This window comes from Macaca mulatta, chromosome 3 (genome assembly GCF_049350105.2).
Source record: "Macaca mulatta isolate MMU2019108-1 chromosome 3, T2T-MMU8v2.0, whole genome shotgun sequence".
In the NCBI taxonomy this organism is placed as follows: domain Eukaryota; kingdom Metazoa; phylum Chordata; class Mammalia; order Primates; family Cercopithecidae; genus Macaca; species Macaca mulatta.
In genome coordinates this window covers 91380633-91394523 of record NC_133408.1, presented here as the reverse complement: position 1 = coordinate 91394523, position 13891 = coordinate 91380633, and the positions used below count along the sequence as shown (strand labels likewise).

Here is a 13891-nt window from a genome sequence, read left to right as displayed (position 1 = left end):
ATGAAGTAGTCTAGGTTTAGGGACAGTACCAATGTTGGTGGTTTTCAAACCAGCTCCTGCTTTGATATCCCTCTTTGTATATGACAAAGTTTCTGAAATGCAGACTTCAAATTGCTGGCTCATTAGGCAAGGAGGGGGCTCCATCTCACCTGCTGGGACCTGTGACCTGGAAGACTTTAGTTAGAACTGAGTTGCCCAGAGCAGCTTGACTTGGGCTACCAGTGTGAAGGCCTGAGTTCCATTAGCTGATGGGTGCTTCTTTCCAACCAGGCAAGTGGATGTCAGAACTGCCCCAGATGCTATCTTAAATGTTCAGCTGCAAGAATTCCATCCAAGTTGGAAAGAAACTTTATTTCATTATACTTCCAGGTCTGGGAATGATGCCAGTGAACAGCTCTCCTTGACAGGTCTCTCATCACTTACAGCTTAAAGGAAAAGAGAAGTGAGCTCCCAAAGTGCAAGGCTGCAGCCCTCCTTGTCAGATGGCAACACCTCCACGGAACAGCTGAGCAAGAGGATGAGTAAAGAGCTGTCTGCCTTATCACCAAAACCCTGCATACTGATGATAATTCCCTGTATGCTTCTTTTCAAAGTCTTGCACAAGGCCCTGAGCTGAAGCAAGGACATAGGAGAGGGATGAAAAATCAGTTTCAGCTGTAAGACAATTCTGATATCTCACTAGTGGTTGACTAAGTGCTATGTTAAGAAGGATTCTGAAGCTAGATCTGGATACACCGGGAAAGATTGTTATTTTCAATGGAACATGGGCGCCAGAAGACAGACGGATAGATAGTTCAGAAGTTTGACACATATATGCCATAGGAAGTCACCAAGTCTAAACTTCAGTTTACCCATGTAAAGTTGCTGAGAATCACAAAGGTTAAATAACTTGCAAAACTTAGTTGCTAAACTAGAAACCACACTCTAAAGCCTTGGATTCTAGATTACTGCTCGCCATCATATGAATACTTTTCTAGTCATTATTTCTAGAATATCACAGATTGCTTGAAATGAGCTAGCAAATTAGCAGACTTCCAAATCCTGTGGTAATCCAAAGATACTTATTGTAATGATAATTCTACGTATGTGATGTTCAGCTACTTCCCAGCATCTCTGCACTCACTGAAATCCCAAATCACTAATTTCCACTCATGACTGAGAGTATTAAGCCTCGGCTTGGCTGAAAATCAGCAGACATGCAAAGCAATTCATCTTGCCCTGATATTCAACCCTGCCTATGGTTTAATCTATTTGTTCCACCAGTGTTGCTTCACTACAAAAAGTTAAGTAATATTATCAAAAGAAAGAAGTTGTAAAGGACCCACACAATTTACTCCAACCAACATTCACAAGGCATTCTTTGGAATTCTGTCCAAAATGCAGGAAATGGGGACCATTGGGTCAGAAGGCATTCCTGATAGGAAAGATAGTATTCAACCACATGGATTTTTTTTTTCTTAATGTTTTGTGGAATTCTTAATAGAGCTCTTGATTAAAGGAAAGTTTAAGAGGACTGAGCTTAGAGTGAGCTTTGGCAAATGGAGGCCAAATGAAGGCCAAAGCTCACTCTAAGCTCAGTCCTCTTAAACTTTTCCAAAGTTCACTCATTTCATCCATTTGATTTGGGTGAAATCATCAATTGGGGACATCATTAGAAGACTAAGACTAGTTGCCTCTAGGAAGGCTTTGCAGGATGGTTTTGATGTAGTTATTGAAGAGATTGATTACTCTTTCATGGTGAGTTTTACGTTAAAATAAATGTTTGGGGGAGTGAAGATATAGGATAATATCTGGTATTGAAGGCACGGATTTGAAGACCAAATTAACTGAAAGAATTATTTAGTCAATATTTTCTCGCTCAACAAAATTTGCAGAATTGAATGAGATGATAGCAATTAAATCACTCCTTAGCCTGAATTTATACTTGTCTTCATGAAGAATTATCTGCTTGTAGCAGAGTTACCTTCTCAGTTATGGTTTGTTTATAATTAAAATTAAACCCACGTTCCATACTGAGTTGACAGAGGGGGCCACAGAGCACAGTACATAGCAGGGCCAAGATAAGTAAGGATTAAGAAAGAAATGCCACAGATGGATGAGTACTGACTTTCTGTAAGAGGAAACAGCATACTATTTTAATCCCCCCTTGCCAAACAGTGTAATGGAGAAACTAAGATTCTGCTGTCCATCTTGAGTTCACTATGAGCAATGGTGAAAGCAAAAGTTAGTATGTTTGTGAATACTAACATTCTGTTTCTCTGTTACCAGAGCAGGTGGTCCAGGTACCCTGTGGAGGTAAAAGAGATAGAGGTGCCGTGGCATGATGATGGAGTGAGAGAATTTACGGGCCTAGTGCGCGAGGAATGTTCTGAGATCCTAGTGCCACACTATCCAGTAGAGTAGCCACTAAACACGTGGCTAGGGAAGCCTTGGTGAGTAAGTGTGGTGAGTGTGACTGTGCCGCTGAATTGTAAATTTTATTTAATTTTAGCTCATTTAAATTTAAAAACCAATACTCAATTCAGTTATTGGAAAACTTTGATGTATGTTTGGAACAACTTGTGCACATGAATCTACTTTTTTAACTATGAATTTTATGAGATCTAAATACAGATTTCCTGTGAAAATCCAGTATCCAAATTGAGTTGTGTTGTAAATGTAAAACACATGTCATATTTCAAGGACTTAACATGAAAAATTCAATGTAAATATTTTGTTAATAGTTTTGTAGAAATTTTGTAGTTTTGTAGAAAAATAGTTTTGTAGAAAATGTGTAGTTTTGTAGAAAAGTTGAAATAATGATTTGGACATAGTGGGTAAAATAATACATATCATTAAAATTAACTGGCCTGTTTCTTTTAACTTTTTTTCAGGTGAACTACTAGAAAAACTAAAATTACATACATAACTTGCATCATATTTCCATTGGACAGCAACGATGTAAAATGAGATCTGCTATATTGTCCCTGTAGTACATTTTTTGTACACTTGTTAAAATGTCTTCTACACATTTACATACCTAGTATAATACTAGAAAGTGCATAATACTAGCAAGCATAGCCAAGAACCCACATTGTAAAAACCTGTTACCATGACCCCTACAGATTCCTTTCCACTTAGCATTGCAATCTTGCTTATTTTTTTATATCAGATAAGACATCCTGATAAGATGAACAGCTTTTCTTCTTCCTTCTAGCAGCCTAACCCCTTCCTTCTCATTTTTTATTGTTACATCTTCATTGTGAATCCATTTATAAAACAGATACAAGGGGAGATGCAGTGGCTGAACCGGGAGTGGAGGACTCACACACCCATCCAGCTCCACATTGCCCTAGCAGTCATCAATTCTCCCTCGAACTCTGAGGAACACAGTTTCTATTTCTGAGCTGGGCCCACCTCCCCTGCTCACAGGTCTTGAGAAAGCATGGTAGTCCTGGTGATTCCTGCAGCCATTGCAGTTCATAGGCACCCCCAAACTGGCTGCCTGGTGGTTCCTGGTTGTTCGTCACCCTCGCCATTGCTTTGGCCACTGCAAATCATTCCTGGCAAATGCAAGCAAAGGGCAGCCATGGGACACTGGTGACCTGTCACCTCTCCCAGATGGCCCAGGAGGAACTGGTCTCCTAGGTTAATTGACCCAAATCATACCAGGTAAAAATGCTACAGGAATGAGATGGGGCATCGCACGTAACATAAAGGGACAACCAATGGGGCATTTTGTGATGAGCTTTTTCTTAGCTCAAACTTCCCAAATAGTATTATTAATAATTCACCCAACCACCCCAAAATGCCTTTTCAATTTGACTTTAATTATTGTGATGACTGTTTAATTCAACTACCTATGGTCTGACTCCACTTGACAGACTGATAGGTTGATGAAACCATCTTCCCCTATCTACTCATTCTTCTTCCATATATGAATGTAGCAACAAGTACATCAACATGCATGAAACACCAAGCACTTGTCAGTTCCTAGCTGGATAAACACAGGCAAGGTCCTTAATATTTTGGCAACTAAATTTCCTCATCTAAAACAGGCAAAAAACATTAGTCCTATTAGGGCTGCTGGAAGATTCAATGTATTATTATATCTACATATAAAATGTACTGAGCAGTGCCTGGCACACATTAAATGGTCAGGACAGATTGAGATGGGGCTGCAGCATTTAGCGGACCCATATGAAAAGAAGGAGATGATGAACTTCAGGGTATGATACATTCTTGGCTATTCCCCCAGGACAGGGATCTTGCTTTACCCTAAAGTGCCTGATAATCAAAGTGTTATGTGTTTATGCATGAATGCATTTGGGGGGTGTGGGCAGAGAGGAGGTTCATAGCTTTCACATTCTTAAAGAGTTCCATGATCCAATAATAGCTTAAGAACTACTGTTTTAGAATTTTTTTCATAAACATTTTTTACTGCTTCCATAAAAGGCTGGTTTCTTCTCTCATTCTTACCAACAGGTGCCAGCACTTCACTCATGTAAAGTGACACTACTGGGGGAGAGAAGGGGCCAAGGCAAAATGGACACTGACTCTAAGGAGCTGACTGTCACTTAATGCACATCCTCTAGAAACCAGACTTCCTAAAAACCGAGCATCGAGGTGTACTGAGGAGTGTGGTGCAGCAGGCAGAGTTAACACGCACACAAGCTCTTCCAGTCAGGCAGAATTCTCAATGTATGCAGCCATCTGGAGCCTCATGGGATCAGAGAGCAGCCTATATCTCTAGAAAGGCCTTCGGCTAACAAACAGGTCACTGACCTTGTCAAGTGACCAGGTGTCCCTGATGCACTGTCACCTGCAGTTAGGAAATTCTCCCTCTCCTGCAACATCAGCCCTACTTCTTTAACAGACAGAGTAGAAGGTCTCTCCCAGACACCCAGTCGCCCTCACCCTGCCTTGAGTCTTCTACAGGCGCAAGATTCCTAGCTCTTTTGTTTCTTTAACCATTCCTCACAGGTCCCATTTAGGATAAAGTAAATTCTATCCTAGAGCCACGTGAAGACCCACAACATTCTCCTCTGCAAAAGGACATTTTTAAAAAAGGACAAACCAATAAGATTTCTCTTGTTTGACTATTTCCTGTGCATTTCTTCATAAACCAGATGATAATGCATCATTCTCTTTTCCTCTCTCCATTATTTGAAGTCAAGTGGACTGTAAATAGAAGACATCAAGTGTGCTATGACACTTTCAGGCACATAAGACAGGAAATCACATTTTTTAAAAAAAGCAACAGTGATGAATCCTCAAAATCAGGAGACAAACAGGGGAAAAGATCTTAGGCAGAGATAGAAGCCCCAACTTCATCCCCCACTCTCTGCACCCAAGCCAATGGCAATACCTTTCCTCTCCCCGTTTAGAATGATTATAGCTGGTCTGGAATCCTGCTCTGTGCTTGGATTGCATCTTGCCATATACATTTTTAAGTTTGCAGCTAGAAGGGTCCCTACAGGCAAAGAGTTTCTCATTCCCCATGCTCCCCTCCATTGCCTGTTTATAGTTCTTCCTGTTTCTACCCAACGAAATTGAAAATTTCATCACCAGTGTCAGAAAATTAAACCCCAGGGAGCAGAGCAATAGCTCAGAGCATCCCTTTCCTGGCAGAGAGCCAATCCTTGAATATAACTTTGCAAACCCTCTCTGGTTTTTCAGAGGTTTGAAAGGATGCAAAATAGAGTCATTTTGAAGCATGCTTTTTGACTGCTAAAATCTTTCCAACTGCACTTCAATTTATCTTTGCAATTAATTAAAAAACACATTTCAGTTTGGAGACAGGTTTCATAAAAGAAGGAAAGGACATGACCTAGCTCAGTTACACATTTCCCAAGCAGAGAACAGTGGCACACGGAGAAGAGATGCTTCGTTCCGTGGCTGGGGATCTGAAGAAGTGTTTGACAGACCATTGTAATAACATCTGTCTTCACAATGCAAACACCAGCAATACATTCAAGGAGCTCCGGGCTCCGTGCCTGCACCTTTTTCTCTCTTCCTAGCAATACACAGGGTTGACTCTTATTATTAATGTAGCTTTAAAAGCATTTTCTTTTGAAATGCATCGACACCCAGGGAAATAAAGCAGAACTCTGTTCCTTACACTAATCCTAACAAGACAACCAATGTCCAAGTATAATGTACAGTCAACTACAAATCGGATCAGACCAAAGCAAAGCATGCAGTCTTTTGAATTCAGAGTCTCCTACATCATGGGAACCCTTGAATGCCCGCTCTTCCATGTGCTTGTTCCAATTCAGTTTTCTCGGCAGACAATAGGACAAAGCTACATTTAGCTCAGGCTGCTAATACCAGTGGACAGATGTGTCAGACGGAGGTTTACTCACCAAGCTCCCGTAAGTCCATCTTTCCCAACCACAAATACTGATTCTAAGCTGCTGCCACCACAAAGCGACTTAGAGTCGTCCCCCTGAAGAACAATGTGCTGGAATACCACCAGATGGTTCCTGAGTAAGCTTGTTCATGAAACAGGTTTCCAGTTGAGCCATGTGAACAGAGACCTGCCGCACACCTTTGAATGGTATACACTCCAAGTCCAGAGGAATAGCATGTAGCTTTGCTTATGTTTATGGAGCTGGAGCCCAGGGATGCTCCGATTGGCAGAAGTCGAGGAAAGATCAGCCAATCAAAGGGCGCCTCCATTTCAGGGAAACTCCTGCTCATTTATTTAGCATCTTCAGAGATCATCGGCTTTTCTAGGAAGAGCTTTTCTCTTAGAGTATCACAAGAGAAAAATAATAACTTCGTTTCTATTTTAGTGTCCTATGCTCTTTTGTCAATAAACACATAGCTCCCCTTCTTGGTACTTCTCAATATCTCCCGTTTTTTCTTATAAAGAACTAAAAAACAAATAAGGACAAGAAGAAAAAGAAAAAGCTGGTGATGGGCTGGAGATAGTTCATATTCATCAGCCTCCACCTTGTTGGGAGAAAGGGGGGAGTGCCTGGGCTCAATAATTACTGATTCTGTTGCCATAGAAACAGACTGGCTGCAGCGAGTTGGATTCGTGTAGAACATCTGCTGCCAGACCCATAATCAACTGCAATCTCATCTCTTCCCCCTCTCTACTTTTATTTGATTGTGAGTTTGCTTTCTCCTACCTTCTCTTCACATACAGTTTTTATCCAGAAATGTCATAGAACCACCTCGTGATACCTTGCCATGTACACACAACGCATGCACGCCAGGGGTGCTCACATAACCAGGAATGCAAGCATTCCAGCGTGCATCCCAGCAGGGGTCCTACTGGGAGGATCCATACTCTAATTCCTACCCAGGATGTAAACAAACATAAACAGCCTCCATCTCTAATTAAAATGACTGCAACTTTTAACCTAGAGAATTAGAGGGACATCTTTAAAAATATTTGTTGCCTAACAGCCCTGAGAGCTCCGCAAATAAAAGTTAAAGTTTTCAATGGTATTCCTCAGAGGGCACTGCGGTGGTTCCTAGCAAACCTCTGGAATGAAGTGATTACACTGGCGGCTTGTGGAAGATTTTGTAAGTACGGAGTGTTCAGGCCCAGCTCTTTTCTGCATTAGCACCTCACCAAGGCGCCCTGAACACTGGGGATCTCCCTGGATTTTCTCAGCCCATTTTCATACCCTCAGACTCCTCCCCTGCTTGCTCCAAATTCCCCGGGTTGCATGACTAGAATTAATGTCACCAACTCTGAATGTGCTGCCATCTCTCTCCTTAACAGCAGGGGCCGCCACTGAGCAGTGAATGGCTACACATCCTGGTCAGACTCAGGAGGGGGATCATAAGGTGGCAATCTCACTCAGGGGTCTGCGGAAGCCCTCAGTTCCACAGAGATTGACGGAAAATGGTAAGTGTCACAGAAGGCACTGATCTGGGCTTATGTTAGAGAGAAAGGAATTACTTTGCCCTATCGTCATCTGCCTTGGCATCATAACAACCTCAAGGAGAACCTTCTCTTCCTTAAAGGTCTCTGCAAGCCTGGGACCCTCAGCCCATAATGACCCAGATGAGGCTTCTGAGGAGGCTGGGACCTGCTCTTCGTGTGTTTCTGATTCTTGAAGCCAAACTGAACTGTCCATCTACCACACATCCACTGTCCAAACAGCAACAGTAGCCCTCGGCCTCCTTTCTTCCTAAATGAGGCTCAGTATAAACCCCATATCCATCCAACTCCAAATGCTCAGCTATACCCCACTGGTGTTATTGTTGTTGCTGTTGTTTGACAGTCTTGCTGGAGTGCAATGGTGCGATCTCGGCTCACTGCAACCTCTTCCTCCCGGGTTCAAGCGATTCTCCTACCTCAGTCTTCTGAGTAGCTGGGATTACAGGCATGTGCCATCATGCCTGGCTAATTTTTGTATTTTCAGTAAAGATGGGGTTTCACCATGTTGGCCAGGCTGGTCTCAAACTCCTGACCTCAGGTGATCGATCCACCTTGGCCTCCCAAAGTGCTGGGATTACAGGCAAGAGCTATGATGCCCAGCCGCCCATTGGTCTTGATGTTGGATTTGCACCTTCAAGAATCTGAATGCTGGTTTTTCATTTTGTCGATTTATGCCACTAAGTGTAGGAAGAAAGTCTCACCCAGGTGCAGCACCCACTGCCAACACTGTCAATCTTTCTCGGCTCTGCCCAGACAACTTTCACTCTCAGGGTGGTGGATGGCTCAGGTTTTCTCTACCAGCTTTCTGGAACATCTCCTCTAACCCATCCTACCTAGTCTCCTCTGCCATGGGAACACCCAGCCTTTGCCATCCCATCCTCTTGAAGGGTGTCCAAATCCTCACTGTTTATGACAAAACCATCATTCCATCCAAGTCTTCCTCAATCAAAATTTAATTATCTTCTCAACAAATATTTAGCAAGTATCTATATGCCAGGCACTTGTGCTAGTGATACGACAAACTGACAAGGTTTCTACCTTACAACCTGCAGACTCTAGTAGAGGAGGCAAAAATATTAAGCATAACTGTGATATGGGGTATAAAAACAGAGCTACTAATTCTGTGTTCTCTTAGCACAAATAATCACTTAGTGAGATCAGGAAAAGCATTTCAGAGAAAGTGACATCAAGCCACAATCTAAAGGAAGAGTAAAAGTTAATAAATTGAGAGTGAGGGGAAGAGTGACCCAAACAGAAGGAATAACACATGTGAGCTAGGAGGCAACATGGCATCTTTGGAAACCTGAAAGAAGCCAAATGTGAATGGATCACAGTGAGAATGACTGGGAGGACAGTGTAAGATCAGACCAGCAGATGCTTAGAGACCAAGTTAAGGAGTCTGGTTCTTGTTCTACAAGCAATAAAACCCATTGCAGTGCTCCATTAAATGACTCCTAGCCCCTCCTAACGCACCAACATAACCCAAGATATTCCTTAGTTGAGCTGAATGACAGATTAACAGAATACCAACCTGATTGAAACAATCTATTTCAAGACATTTCTGATTTGTTGGGTTGATCTAGCTAACATTTACTGAGCAATTAATAATCCAGGAATTAATCCAGCAATTAATAATTCAGCAATTAATAATCCAGGAATTAACCTAGCAGTTAATAATCCAGTGCATTCTAAGCACTTTATCTAGATTAACCAATTTAATCCTCCCAAAAGACCTGTGAGATGTCATTCAACTATTTATACAAATGAGGAAATTGAGACATAAGGAGGTAAAGCAACTCGACTGAAATGACAACAACAAAAAAAGTAGCAGACCCAGGATTTGAATCAAAGGATTTGAGCTCTGGATTCTTTAAGTGTGATCCACAAGGATCACCTACATTAGAAATTCTCATTACATGCAGATTCCTGGGGGGAAGTGCATCTCTCCCCAACCAGAATTTCAGGGGGGTAGAGTCACGAATATTTTCCTAAGCACTCCAGGGCTTCTTACGCACACCACAGTTTAGGAATCACTGCTAAGAGATGTTTTCGTAAAGGAGGAGAAGACTACCCCAAAAGTAATCTTCCACGTACAAAATGGAAAAAGGCATTTTTTTGGAGAATGGGACAGAGGGTCTCACTATTTCAAACCATTACAAAAGACCATCTACATGAGAGTAAGATCATCCTTCTTTTGAATGACTGCAAATTTGGTTGTATCATATAATCCAAAGTTAAAGTGGAGGGTGGGTAGACAGCACAGTCTGGCACTTGGTAGTTATCCTAGTAAGGAGGTTTATGAAGAGAGAGCGTGCAAGTTCGTAAAGACCACATTCATGAGGTAATACAGATGCTATTAGATCCATCAGCAATAAGGTAGGAAGACTATGTATTATTATTGTTGACACTACGTGAAATGTCATAAAGTTTTTTAAGGTAATTTTTATCCTGAAAAACTCATTTTTAATACAAAATTGCAAGATAAACAGATAATTTGATTTTAGCCTTCAATCCTTCTCCCCCTCATCTATTCAAAAGTTAGCAAGTAAAAGCTCTTTCATTCACCTAGCTAGTCATGGTTTTAGTTCTAGAAAATAAGCAGCTTCATCAATATTTTTAGAGGGGCTGCTTCACAAAAAAATAGCTATAGCAGCATCTTTGAGGACACTTCCAAAGAATTTTTCCATGGGATCTTGTCCAGTGGTTTTGTTAAGGAGATCACAGGCTGGGTGCTCTATTTAGTTAACCTGGCCTTTCTGGCGATTTTTTCCCACTCTAGATTGTGATGAAAAGAGTATATACAAGCTTACAGAGCTGCTGGTGAGCCTCAAAAAGAGGGAAACCCAGATTTTGTTAGCATGATATTTGGATGACTGCTTGTCAAGCTCCTAAGAACTGGCATGAAGCTATTCTGCATACACCTAATGGACTTGTACTCCACGGGCTCCACATGGATGACAGGTAGCCTATCATCCAGCTTCTGAACACATTCAGATTGACTATGTGCTATCCACAGAAAGGAGAAGGGAATCACAGTATCAGATACTTAGAAAATTTAGGGGGTTGGGTGGGAATCACCCCTGGGCATCTGAATAAAGGTCAGAAGAAATCCCTTTTTATTTTGCTTACACGTTACAACCTGTACCCTTTGTTCTGCTTGGAGCAGGCACTGTCAGTACCATTTATCCCATATTGTCTTGGGGCAGATTCAACCTCATGAAATTTTATTCCTTTCCATAAACATGATTTATTGAATGTATTATTACTAAATCTGATGTAATTCTTATACATTTGTAATAGTTTTTAAATAAATCCACAAATCAAAAAAGAATGTTAGGTGGTATGCCTGTATTTTTGAATAAAAAAATATAGTGACTGTTATAGAATAATTTCTAAACTGGCTGTCCAAATTCTCCTTAGTTCACTTATAGGTCCTAACTGAAATGAGCACCTTTTATATTGAGCCTTTAAAAGGCAGATGAAGGGATTCCATTTACTGGGCCCTATGAGAGGTGGCACTTACAGCCATTCCTTTCATTTTCCAACTCCTGTTCCCAAACTGGATGCTTCCACTGAGTATCCATTTCATCAGGATGCATGTTCCTTGCTGGCAATGAAGGTCATGGTAATGGTCTCTACAGTTTATGACATGGCTATGCTGCAACCCATTTTTGTTTGATTAATTCATTCTTATGAGGGAGGTCATCAGGGTCAAACACAGCCTCATGAAAATTCCAAACAGGTAGGGTGTATATGCACTAGGCGCTTCTCCACCTACATCTCAGCCCTCTTATGGAACGCCCTCATACACACACGTGCACATGCATGAGCCCACACACACAAAACACGCTGACATCGCTTCCATAACAGCAACAGGCTCAGTGCAGACTGCATCAGACCATATCTCCCAAGGGTGTGAGGTAAGAAGTGGCGACTCTTCCTCAATGGGTCAGAGGTGCAGCCACTACTGGCTCAGTGAGACACCTTTATTTCATTCAAGAGACTTTGGAGAGATATTTCTCTAGATGTTGGGCTGACCAGTATAGTTATCTCTGATCATTTTACATGGTGCATTTTTAAAACCAAAACATATGCAAAACTGCAACTGAACATAGGAGACCTTTTACAACTCTTTTTATCCTCAAAGGGAGATATCAATAATATTCCATAGAAACATTCCCATACATAGGCACCTGCATCTCTTTTCCTCACTTTCATGGAGAGATGATCCTGAGCAGAATGTGCAAACCCTGCCACACTGTCACTTTATCTTTTGGTCCCAGGATGCTGAGCTCTCTGTGATAAGCCTGGACATCTGTGGAAGCTTAGGAGAGTAACAGAAAATGCAGATGCAGTGCTTACCATGGGCCTCCGCTATAAAAGGCCCCATTTACAAATGGAGAAATGAAGGCCCAAGACATTCAGATAACACGTCTCCAGTTGCCATCTAGTAAGTGGGGCACTCAGGATTCAAACTCAAGTGTCTATCTGTGGAGCACCTTGAGCAGCACACCCCATAATGTGGCCTCACAGCTCCCCAGGCAAGCAGCTGGAGCAGGTGGGATTGTTCCCAAGCATCCTAAGGCTGAGCTATAAAATATGAGTCGTTAATGAGAACTTTATTTCCCTGGGCTTTGCTACTTTTTATTACCCACAAAATGCCTAACATGTAAGTGGTACCTACAAACAGTAAGAAATAACACCAGGATCCACAAAATGCATACCCATCTATAAACAGATCCCCAACCCATGCATTTCTTCCTGCCTCTTCCAGAGCACCAGGCTCAGAGAGGTGACCATGATTTGGATTCACAGGATTGGAGAGTCAAGGTCTGGAAGTTCCTGGGGCATCACAGACCTAATAAGTGAATGGGCTGACCCAGAAGAACATGGGCCTGAAGAACAAGGGCCAAAATGATGCATCTCTGATCATTCTGAAAGCCTTCAAAGGGATAGTTGGTGAAATTCTGAGTTTATCACTTGCCGATTTGAATTTTCCAAATATACCATGGAAATGAATTCCAGAATTGCAGGCTGATGAAAAATCAAGCCAGAAGAAAAAATGAAAATGCCAAAATTGTCAGCTCAGTCTTGCCAAGCACATCCACTGGCAATATGGTGACAAAAAGCGACTGGGCCAATGGTAGGATATCCTTTAGATGGTGCAAAATGAGAAACAGCTACTTTGCCATAGGAAAAGGAAAGCTTCATCACATCCTCCTTGGTTTTCAGATCTAATGAATAAGTAAACCTCTTCTAATTCCAAAACACACCCATTTCACATGCAAATAATTCTACCTTTCAAGAAAAAAACTAGTTTCTGATATTCTCATTAGAGGACTAATTTAATTGCAATGTGTAGAGATTAAACCCATGGCTCACCATGTTTTCTCAAATGATTAAACATTTGATGTCCTTACTTTTTCTGCTCTTTCTTCTCACAGATGCAAAGGTATTTTATCAAATGAAAAGGCTCACAGATAACCTATGCATTCTGGTCTCCTGTGACAACAGGGATTATGCCACAACAGAAAAGGGTGCACCAGGGATGCAGGGAAGAATATAGGGTCTGATGAATAAGACAGAAACCAACAAGGTCAAGAACACAAGCAAACTCAGCTTACCCAGGCAAGCAAGGAAGTAGTAGCAGAAATTGGAGATGAAACTAGAGATAAAGGCAGTCAGTTCCAGGGAGATCATGTTCTGAAGGGGGTGGACAAAGCAGAGAGGCTTAAAGGGGGATCCAAGAGGTCTGTACAGGGCTAGATATGGAACCGCAAAGGGAGGGTACCCAGAGGCCCAATAAGTTACCATATGAAATTCTAGGGTGAGTCCTGTTTAAACCCAGTTGTTTTAACTTTGGTTCTTGGTAGTAAGTTGGTTTTATCAGAAGCCAGTCACACAATGAATATCAGCAACAACCCATAACCTCTCTAAACAAACTAACTAAGGGTGTACCTGGTCTTAGCGAACCAGCACTGCCATCACAAAAACAGGATTGCTGTTCTT

At 41.7% G+C, this 13891-nt stretch overlaps 1 protein-coding gene across 7 annotated transcripts in view; it reads right to left on the bottom strand.

Moving 5' to 3' along the window:
• ELMO1 (engulfment and cell motility 1) overlaps window positions 1-13891 on the bottom strand; it is a 575941-nt gene that overhangs the window by 125259 nt on the left and 436791 nt on the right. Inside the window, exon 1 of one of the 7 annotated variants that reach the window (XM_015133712.3) lies at window positions 6345-6555. The gene's annotated coding sequence lies outside the window, so the exon portion shown is untranslated. 7 annotated transcript variants of the gene reach the window in all.